Source organism: Myotis daubentonii, chromosome 10 (assembly GCF_963259705.1).
Source record: "Myotis daubentonii chromosome 10, mMyoDau2.1, whole genome shotgun sequence".
Taxonomy (NCBI): Eukaryota; Metazoa; Chordata; class Mammalia; order Chiroptera; family Vespertilionidae; genus Myotis; species Myotis daubentonii.
The window spans coordinates 47,642,120-47,654,189 of NC_081849.1; the positions used below are offsets into that span (position 1 = coordinate 47,642,120).

The following is a 12,070-nucleotide window of genomic DNA, read 5'->3' on the forward strand; positions in this document are numbered from 1 at the left end:
ATAATCTGAGGCATTCCAAGTCACAATGGCAGCTGGGATAGCTCTCTTGAGTTTCAAACGTGCAAACTTCAATGCTTCCTGCTCATGCTTTCTAGAATATTCCATAACAACTACAAATTCAATATGCTCCCAAATAACACCACAGTTTCTTCACCTCCATCAAATCTGTTCCTCAACCTGAATTTCTTAACTTGTATAATGGTACCACCGTGCACACAAATGATTGCTCCAGAAATCTGACAGACATTCTAGATTCCTTCTCTCTTCTCAACCACATAATCAGTTTCTAAATTACCTTTCAAACCAGCCCTTCTCTCTCATCTCCACAGTCCTTGTCAAGTCGCTAGTACCCCTTCCTGGATGACTGTAATAGTGCTCCAAAAGACAGCTCCTGTCTTTAGATTAACATCTTTACGCTTTTTTCCCACAGTGTTGGCTAAATGATATTCCTAAAATGTCAACCTGAATCACACAGAAGTCCCCTCCTGTTCTCCATGACAGAGGTAGAACCTAGCTGGCTACCTAAAGCACTTAAATATCTGATTACCTAAGTAGGCCTGATTTCATTTCCGGCTGTGTCCATGCTCTGAAGGTGACATGCTGTGTTATAGCTTTGTTCCTTTGCAATGCTATTCCCATGCTGAGAATGTTCCCTCCATTGCTCTACCCCCAACATATATACTTGTCTAGCAGGCTCTTTCCAATTTGTGTTTCTAGATTTACTTTAAATAGACCTTGGCCAAGTCCCGGGCAATTCTCACACCCACAGGCTAAGCGAAGTGCTCCCCTTCTTTAAAAAAACAACAACATTTATATTGATTTCAGAGAGGAAGGGAGAGGGAGAGATAGAAACATCAATGGTAAGAGAGAATCACCGATTGGCTGCCTCCTGCATGCCCCACACTGGGGCTCGAGCCCGCAACCCAGACATGTGCCCTGACGGGGAATCCAACCATGACCTCCTGGTTCATAGGTCTACGCTTAACCACTGAGCCACTCCGGCTGGGTGGTGCCCCCTCCTCTATCCCGCAGCACTCTTACCAATAATAGTGTGTTACACAGCTTATTCTACTTTACTGTAACCATGTTTCCCCCTTACCAGCTTAGAGGCCCTTCACCCTGAGGAAGAAACTGGAAGTGGGGGTGGGGTGAGAAAAATAAAGGAGCATCCCAGGCATTTTACAGACATTGTTTTTCCCCAGGCACTTCGCATACATGATTTCATTTCTCACAGCCCCCACTGAGTAAATTCATATTCATTCATTCTGAATTTGTATCACGGGCCAACTCTGTGGCAGGCGCTGTGCTAGGCTGAAAAATAAGCACGCCTGGTCTCAAGGAGCTGACAACGAGGGGGAGATTCTGTGAGGTCAAGCAAGGTGCCTACCAGCTTCCCCTGGCCCAGAGCTTCAGCTGCTCAAGCGTTGGGCCCCAGTGAATAGGTATAAAGGAAATGCACAAGCAATGTTTTAAAAATATGCTATAGCCTGGCAATTCCACTTCTGGGAATGCATCCTACAGAGCCAACAGCACAAATTTACAAGTCAATACGAAGAGGATCCATGCTATTTTGTCTGAAACAGAAAAAAAAAAACACACACACACACAAAAACACACACACCTAAAATGTCTACCAATAGGGGGATAGTTAAATTATGATGAGTCTACAATGTAATATCAGGTGACCATTAGGAAGAACCCGGGTAATTCTAACATATAACTGAGATAATCAATAGTGAAAGGGTAAGCCTTAGAGGGATACACACAGCTCGATAAATGTGTACGTGTTTATATACTACGGGTGGATATGTCTGCATCAGGGTGGCCAGGTAAAATATAGGACATTCAGTTAAATGTGAATTTCAGATAAACAACAAATAATTTTTACATGTAAATGTATCTAAAAAAAGTATCTGTTGTTTACCTGAAATTCAAATTTAACAGAATGTCTTTATTTTATCTGCTAAATCTGGCAAACCCGTCTAAATACATATAAAAATGTTTGGAAGGTGATTAGCTACAGTTACAGGTTGTTGCCTCTGGATGTGGGGGTAGGAAGGAGGACATTAAAAGAAGATATTTCTGCTTTTGTAATATTGAGTGTTTTAAGTGGTAGCATGTGGATGATTTTCACTTTTTTGTGTTCCCCTGGAGTAGCCAGTTAAAATTACACACACACACACACAGACACACAGACACACACACACACACACACACACACACACACACACACACACACCTTTTACCAACCACAGTTTTAAGTTAGTAGCCAGCAATCTTTGGAAAATATAAAATTCGGTAAGTCTTTGATAAAGTTTGTGAGATGAGAAAAATCCTATAAGGATCATTTAAAAAATACTTCACAGAAACAGAAAGAACAAAGCATCAGAATCTTCTAAGAAATGATGTGTCCTTTTCTAAATTATATTAACAGTATTATGTCCTCAGTAAATTACTGCTGCTTAAAAATTATAAGTACAACTTATTCAGGTTTTGTTTTTAACCTCCACGTCCTGACACAGATCCTACAGAAGAATAAGTGACTCAATAAATTGTATGCTTTTAATATTTAAAGTAAAAGCTAGAGAGCTGGTTCTGAAAGACAATGAAACAATCCATTTTAGGGAAGGGGCAATGATATAAATAACTTTGGGTTGTTTTTAGACTCATACTTAGCTTAACTGTTGAAATATTTTAGAATGAAAGCTAAGTCAACAATGACCTCTCAGGATAATCCCAAACTTCCTTTAGGCTGAGAGTCAAAAGCATTAAGTTTGCAGGCAGACTAACCAATGTAAAAACCCGAGTTGCACCCATCAAAACAAGACACTATCTTGTCTCACTATTTCCAATCCCTGCTTCTTTCCTCCTGCTTGTTGGAATCAGCATACACAGTCTTTCAAAATAGTTTCTGAAACGTTTCATTTGGCTGTGAGCAGGCAACTTATTAGTACAGATTTTAGGGTCATCTCACTTTGTCAAACACGATACTAGTTGGTTTGCCAAGAGATACCAGGCTTGCCAGTGCTGGTGTTTCCTTAACAGCTTATACTTGAATGTACTGTAGTTTGCTTTTTTAAAATATACTTTTATAGTACATCTAAGAGGAATGTGGTATTTATACCCCCCACAAACACTTAAGACTCTATGTATTTATGAAGCTAAAAGACAGCTAAAAGTTTTTCTTCCTTCTAGTTTATAAAACTTCTTTTCTCTTCTGGCATTGTATTTTATGCATTTTTTATAGACAAAATACACAATAGAAATGGAAAGTTTTCAACATTTAAAAGCCTAGCTATGAGATTTCACCATCTGTCACATATATTTCATTTGTAGTTAAAAATATTTTACTGGAGACTTAAAAAGTACCAGTATAAAATGTTATAATTCCCTATTTCAAGTTGTCAAAATAGGCTAAAAACGCATGAGGGAAACATTTTGCTTCTGGGTATTTCTATGTATCTATATATAAAAGCCTAAGCAACTGAACAACTGAACGACCAAACAACCAAATGCCCAAAAGACCAGTTGGCCAGTTGCTATGATACACACTGATTACCAGGGGGCAGACGCTCAATGCAGGAGCTGTGGTGGTCAGTGCGCTCTCACAGCCTACCTCCCGAGGCAGGCCAACCTCCCGCGGTTCCTCCTCCTGGCTGGCCAGTTCCCTCCCACCCCCCATCAGCCCCGATCGCTGGCCAGACCGAGGGACCCCACCTGTGCACGAATTCATGCACCGGACCTCTAGTTTTTATATAAGAGAGGTCCAAATGATGGTAAAATCATGTTTGATGCAGAGGGGCAGGATCCCATTCACATTCCTACACACTGGGATAAGATTTGAACACTATACATATCTGACAAATGACATGCCCACAATATCTAAATCAATTAGAAAAAGACACCCAACTAACATTTAAAAATGGTGAAAGGTATGAACAGGCACTTTACAAAACAGGACATCTAAATGCTCAGGAGCTTATAAAGGTGCCTACTGTTATTAGTCAAAACAAACTTGAAAATTAAAAGTATAACAAAAAAAAAAAAGTATAACAAGATACCACTACAGTGGTTCAAGTTGATAACATCAAGTGTTGACAAAGATATGGTGCAACTGACCCTCCCATAGCACTGATGGAGTAAAAGAAACTACACACACAACAGTATACACTTTTATCTATAAACATAAAAGCCTCATATGCAAAGTGTCCCCTCAGGAGTTCGACCAAACGGGAGCTCGATCGCTTGCTATGATATGATGTGCGCTGACCACCAGGGGGCGGCGCGGAACAAAGGAAGGCCCTGCCCAGCAGCTAGGGAAGGGAGGCCCCAGCTGGCAGCTGGCAGCTGGCAGCTGCTAGGGACCCTACTCATGCACGAATTTTGTGCACTGGGCCTCTAGTATGAAATAAGCTAGTACAGTGATTACCTCTAGGCAGGAGTAATCAGACTGGAAGGGGGCATGGAGAAGCCTTAGAAAAGGCTTCCTGATCTGGGTGGTGGTTACATCACCAAAAACATCTTCAGATTAGTGCACTTTTGTTTACTATGTCTTTTACACCTCCATTAGAAAAAAATCTGTCTTTTCAATATTCATCCAAATCTGGGAAGGTATTCCAGTTCAGGCATGCTTTTCAGGTCTGCCCTGGCAGGCTCATCATTAAAGGCTTCATAGATCAAGAGAGAGATCTCAGTTTCCCTTTGGGATCTGCTTCTTTTTACTTCTAAGTGGTATAATCACTCTGTCCAATCTCCACCTGTATTAGTTTCTTCATTGGTATATAGGAGGATGACGTGTCATATCCTAGTATAATATTAGGTAATATGCATGTAATAACACAATATTAGGTAATATTGTGTTATATGGATGTACATATTATCATTATTCAGCCAACATTTGAAAGAATCAAAGTTTCCTGAAACACAAAATGTGAAAAGTTAATTATGAGTAAGATTAAAATTGTCCAATCCAGTTCCTTTCACCCTATAGTTCACTGCAGTGACTCAGGGTACTTTTCTTACTGGGTGATTTTGGGTATTTTTATATATCTCACCACATCTAAAGCATCATCTATTTTAAGATTTACTATCACTTTAATGTACCACCAAGAAACAAAATCAATTGCCAATTAATCTATGACAACTTTTTCTCGTCACACAGAAGCTTTAAGTTACACATATTAAGAGGGCTCTTTAGACTTCTTCAGGTTTGGATTTTTATCATGTACTAGAGGCCTGGTGCACAACATTCGTGCACTTGGGGGTCCCTCAACCCGGCCTGCACCCTTTTGCAGTCCGGGAGTCCTCAGGGCCTAAACCGGCAGTTGGACATCCTTAGCACTGCCCTAGAGGTGGGAGAGGCTCCTGCCGCCATCACTGCGCTTGCCAGCCTTGAGCCCGGCTCAGGCCTTCTGGCTGAGCCACGCTCCCCCATGGGAGCGCACTGACCAGCAGGGGGCAGCTCCTGCATTGAGCATCTGACCCCTGGTGGTCAGTGTGTGTCATAGTGACCAGTCTTCTGCCCTTGGGTCAATTTGCATATTAGCCTTTTTTTTTTTTTAATATAGGATCATACTTGAACATATATCAAAATTAAAATTGAAGTGAAATAATTTGATTAGGGTATTCCAAGAATTTCTTCACACTCAGTTCTCTTTCACATCACTTTTCTACTCAGAGTCCTCCATGTCTGTGTTTTCCAACACAATATTGTCCTCTGTATGATCAAGAGTATTGACAGTTGAGCAACAGAGCTCCACTGTCATCTCTAGGATTTTCATCGCGCCATTGACTAATCCTGCAAGTTCTCCAGCTCATGTGCAGTCAACAACATCGCAATCATGCCTGGAGCCTGACAGGGACTGGAAAATGCATTCCAACACGGGTATCTTAGAACATATGAAATATAGTACTTACTCTCTTTGAACCCAGTTTCCTCTTTTTTTAAAAAAATATTTTTTTTATCATTAATAGTATTACAAATATCTCCCATCTCCCCTTCAGTTTCCTCTTTAATAAAACAGTATTTATCCTCACAGGAATGTTATAAAGATTAAGTTAGGTAATGTTCTGAGGGAGCATATTATTGTTTAAAAATCATTTTCCATGAGAAAGTTTAAAATGTGGCTTCATTATCTCTAGGAACCCATCTTGCTTTTTCATTTTGGGTTGAAAATGCTTCATACTACAATTTATCCAGTCAGCTATCCAATAAACATTCACTGAATAGGACATAGCAAAAGAATATAGTGGGCACTGAGCTAAACGTCGGGGGTACTAAATTAGAGTATTTCTCAATAAAAATCTTGCATAGCTATAATATTCTTTAACATTCTTTAACATCACTGGTGGTCAGTGATGTCCAAAAGGTTGTTTAGCAATCTTATCTGACACAAATAAGACCAGATTGCAGGATAATTTCTTATGAAACTAGGCTAATTCTTAGTGAATATTTTTTCTTTATATACATTTAAATCTTATTTTTTCACACGAAGAATATATGAATATGTTTGTGTTATGAAAAGATGCAAGACAAACAAACATAGAGTTGAAGTTCTACTTGACCACCTACTAGTACTGCCAGATAAAATAGAGGGTGGTCAGTTAAACTTGAATTTCAGATAAACAATGAGTAATATTTTAGCATTTGCATGCCCCAAATACTGTATGAAACATACTAAACTTATTTGCTGCTTATTTGAAATGGAAATTTAACTAAACATCCTATATTTTAATTTGCTAAATCTGGAAAACTTGCCACCTAATTTAACCTTAGGGTGTCTTCCAAAGAGGTAGCCACTTAAATTACTTTGTTGTATAAAACTTCCAGGCTTGGTCTATGAATTATATGTCCTTGTGCTTCAGATAAATGGAACCACACTGCCCTCACAGTTCTAAAATTGCCCCTTTTCCCTCTTCCTCACTCAACACTCTGCTTATCTACATCATTCCTTTTAATTCATTGTCACACAGAATTCCATATCACAGCCTATTCAGCTATACCCCACTGATGAGCTGTTAGATTATTCCCAACCCCCCCTTTATAACTAATGTTACAGCAAACTCTCTCATTCATACCTCTTTTTGCACTAGTACCCGGGTCCCTCTGAGGTAAAAATGCTTGGTTCCTGAATATACGCAGTTTTAGTTTTAATAGATACTATCAGATTGCCTCCAAAATGCTGTTCCAATTTATATTCTCATCAGCAGTACATGAGACTCTCCATTTCTTAACAGTCTCACTAATACCTGACATTATCAAACTTTTTTTTTTTGCTTGCCCCAATTTGATGGGAGAAATGATTCACTGTTGTTTTTTAATTTTTATTTCTCCGATTACACTGAAGTTTGGGTAGCTTTTGTATTTATTAACCAGTTATTTTTCTATATACTCACAACTCATCCAGTATCAATATTGCTGGAATGTATTTCATAGAGTCCACCTTTTTTTCTCATCTTAAAAAAAGGAACCAGTTTCCATTTCCAATATTTTGGAACTTCTAGATGCCACAAATCCTCAAAGGTTACCTGGGGCTCAGCTGTTGCAGCCACAAGTTCTTGCAATGTGCTCAGTTATAATCTCCCTTTCCAGGACAAATTCAACAAGGCTCAAGCAAATAATCACCTTCTTTTCCAAACTAACAATTACTCTCTACTTATCTATCTCTGCTTCTTCCTTACTCGGGATGATGAGTAATCAAGTGCCGCCAAGCCTTGCTTCACAATTTCCCTTTTCTTTCTGTTTAACACCCCTGCTACTCTTCTAGCTGAGCAACCCAATTAGCTCATTCCCAAACCACTGGAGCAACCTCTGACAGATCTCCTGTTGTAAACTCTTCTATCAGATTAATGTCTTAAAACACTACAACGATCATGTCAGCCACCCACCCCAAAACTGTCAATAGTCCCAGTACTTACATGATCAAGTTCGTTTCTCTCCTGTTTAACTAACTTCTTGTCCTCATCCCTCTAATGCGCCCAAGTTGTTTAGCTCAGTGGCTTGAACATTATGCTACACAAGGACTTAGAGGACAAATTAGATACAAAAGTAGAATGTATTTCCTTGCTAGGTAGGCTGTCTTTCCCGGAGGTAGAAACTGACAACTCTTAAGCAACACTTCCAAATCTGGTTTGTGTCACTCATGTCTCAGAGTAACACCTTCAAGGTACTACAACAACTGCCACTTTCTCTATAAAACCAGTCCTTATTTTTCCCTCCTCTGAATTTTTGTAACACTCCCATTTTACCACTCACGTGGCATTTGCCATGTTCTGCCTTATGTGATGGCTATTTCTCTGTATTTTAGTTTCCCTTTCCAGATTTTAAAATATGTAGAAACTATGTTCACATAATATGTTCAACTTATTTAGCACAGTGGCTTGATCATTGTGCTGCACAAGGAATTACAGGATAAATTAGATACAAAAGTAGAATGTATTTCTTTGCTAGGTAGCCTTTCTTGTTTCCATTTCAAGCATGCCAATACAAGTGGGTGCACTGAAGTACATCTAATATTAGGATATTTTAAAACTTAGCATTTCAATTTGATCAGCTGCCACCAGGAAAATATGACTAAAAAAAATCAAGGGAAAATGCACAGATGTTAAATATATTATTCTCAACACTTTCACTTTTTAGGTGCTCCAGTACACAATGGAAAATTCTTAAAATCAATTACCTAAACTTATGATGGCATATTGTGTGTTCTATACTTAAAAAAATTTCAAAGGTAAAAAGTTATACGATTTGGCTTCCCTAAGAATCTCAAGATTTTTTACAGAAATCCAGGGGGCAATTCATCACAAAAACAGAGATGAAAGGAAATGCAAATAGGCATTTTATAGTCAACGAAGGCCCAAACCAGAAAGAAGAAAGGCCTTTGAGAATATCAACTAGATCAAGTGACTTTGGTGGGTCATGAAGGCCTCCCCACGCATTACCTACTTGGTATCACTGTAGACAATTTGGATAAGCCACTGTCATCACCTGTCAGACCCTGGCATACTATAGTGACCAGTCTGGGTCTGCATATTTGAAAAGTGCATGAGAGTAACTAGAAAGTACACAGGAGAACAATCATCATCCTTTATATCATTCGGATGCCGACTGTTTATAAAATACTTTATACATTTTAACTCATTTGATTTGCACATTTTAATCCTTGTTTTACAGCTAAGGAAACTGAGGCTCAGGTAAATTCAGTGACTTGCTCAGGTCACATGGCTAATAACCAGGTGTCTAGTTGCCATGAACTTTCTTTCTTCACATCAAATAAATAAAATGAATTAGATCCGAAGACCTTTAAGTAGTACTAGTGCTTCCCCAAATCTAGTCGAAGTGTTGCTTCCTGAGGCTCCATAGAAGGCAAATGTGTAAATACTCATATTCTCCTCCCCCACTTCCCCATCCTCACCCGTGGAATTCATGAATGTTAATGCAAAGTGTGCAAGGTGATTTTGTAACTTAATGTCAATCGAGAAAATAAAATATACTAGTATGCGGCGTCCAAAACCAAACCTCAAATTCTTCTGGGTGGGTGTGCTAAAATTTTTATTTCTTTAATCACCTGTGCATTTTTTATCCTAAGCCTCTACTGTGCCTCCTTCCCATCGCGCACAGGGAATGCCTGACAGCTTTGCAGCACTTGCCCTATGCGTCCTCTAAGTGTTGGAAGGCATTCAAAACTGCAAAACAAAATTTATTTATTTTAGCGATCCCTAGTCCTGCAATAGCACTCTGCTTCGATTTTAAAGATACAAGGTAATGTTTATTGAGTTGAACAAAAGCCCTGTATTTATTCTGCATATATCCCTATTTGACAAATATGCAAGTAACTGCGCCAGGAGCTACCGGGGAAATAGAAGGGGGATAAGAACTTTGATAGTGCATACGCATTACGGAATGAATAGGAAGATAGAAATCATTATAACTCAACGCTTCATGGAATCAGGCTCTAACTGAAGAGAATGAAATGTTAAGAATGAAAGTTATAGCAAAGAAAGCAATATGGATTCTGGGTTAGGTCAGTAAAAATGAGGGTAAAGTTCAAACTAACATTATTTTTTAGAGGAATGTGCAAATAACTCATTCAAACCAATAACAAAATGTTTGAAGTATAAGTCTATAGTATAGGAACTCATTCTATATAAATGAAGACAAAGCCACATTTAGATGACTTTTGGAAAGTCTATTGGACTGGAATACTAGGACCTAGTTACAGTTCTAGCACTAGTCCTAACTTCATGATTTTGGGCAACTCACCTGACTTCTTTGTGATTCACTTTCTTAAATGTAACGTGGTAAGGCTGGACTATATGGATTCCAAGATATTTTTCAGTTTTTAAGATTTTATAACTTCATTGGTTTTTGTATATAAGTGATGCCTTCAAGCTTTTAAAAATGCCCTACTGCATAGGTTAAAAATGATCCTTTATTTACACTTTTAATTTGTCGGTACTTCTATAGAAACCTTGTCAACTTCTCAAGATTTCAAGTTGAGTTGGCACCATACAAACATATTTAGGAAAGGACAAGAGTAAAATGGAAATGGGATATATGTTTATGGAGGAGGAATAATAATACTGAGTCTCAATAATAAAATTTTACTGCAAGAAGCCATTTCTAAAGAAAAGTAAAACAAAGAAGTGGACTTAGGTCACACTGTGGAAGGTGAGCCTTTTTCAACATCCCAGTCATCTTTTGGGACCGGATGGAAAAACTGGAGCACTGGCTTTGGAAATCTGTCCTGTCACATTTGCAATGTGAATTTCAAGTATATTGCAATATGTTTTCACAAGCCCTGCTTGCTTTGCTTTAATGCAGCTCTCACAATATAAAAATGTACCTGGCATAACTGAGGTTTTAAAAAAGGATTTAATGATATTTAATGATAGAGTTTATAATGGCTTATTAAAACTATCCCCAGGTTTGGAGGCAGAGTGTGGATTACTAGCTAAACAACTATAAGGGATATTTTCTACAAAGATGTCATATTTGACAATTATAGCCTGGAAAGCCTCCCTATTTTTTTTTTTTTTACAAAGGAAGTAGACACAGATTCTAATATCTATAAAGCACTAAATAAAGATAGAAATCCCAGAAGTGGTTTCTAAACTGCTTAGAGGAAAATGTAATACAATAATTCCTTCAGAATGCTAAAATTCTATTTCCAGTGCTCTCTCCCAATCTTCATTTGTTCTCAAATACAAGCATAAAATACTAAGTCACACAAGAAAAACTGCTAAGAAGTTTTAAGGTGGTGATAAATCTCTTATTTTGGCTGCCAGGTAAGTACTGATATTTTAAGGAGAAAGGGATGCTTGTCTTGAACTAAGTTAGACTTCAACTCACAATTGCATTGAAGTTCAAGTGTCATTCTCCCAAAATTTAAAAAGCAAAAAGGGCAGGATCTTTTCATCAGAGAGAAGAGAATTTAACTACAGATTATCCTAGTGTGGGCTCTTTTCTCAGTGACAAGATAGCAACAGCAGGCATAAACAGGTGACAATTCACAGATCTGTGAGGAAATATAAAACTAGTGATCACACAGGCAATTCTGCCAACTTTTTATAGGACTGCTATGCTAAAGAAAGAGGCTGTATCTTTGAAAACACACTATGTATTCCTTAATGGTTTAAAAGTAAACCTGCAGAAATAAGGGTATATTCTCCTCAACTCTGAACATAATTTTAGAGGCGTTTAAACAAAACACAATGTATGCAACAAATAGCCAATATCTAGTGAAAAGCTTTTCTTTCTGAATACTATCGCTGACACTATGGGGTTTAATCATCATAAAATTAAACAGATCTGTCTTCATTTTGTTTCTGAATTTATTTTACACTGAGAGGCTTATAATAATTAAAATTATAAAAATAAATTGCTTTAATGGCCCAGAGGGCATGGAAATACGAAAGCATTTATGTAAATAGGACTTACCATTAAATAGTACTGACAAAGGTAAATAAATTATATTTAATCCTACTATGGTGACTGAGATGAAAACAGTCTAAAGAATTGTGCAAGAGTCACAAATCTAGCTCCTGGCTTTCTACTTGTGTGAACTTGGGC

General features: G+C 38.1%; 1 protein-coding gene across 4 annotated transcripts in view; it reads right to left on the reverse strand.

The window, feature by feature from the left end:
• The window catches only part of CDK6 (cyclin dependent kinase 6), a 205,703-nt gene that overhangs the window by 111,720 nt on the left and 81,913 nt on the right, over window positions 1-12,070 (reverse strand). The gene's annotated exons all lie outside the window — the stretch shown is intronic.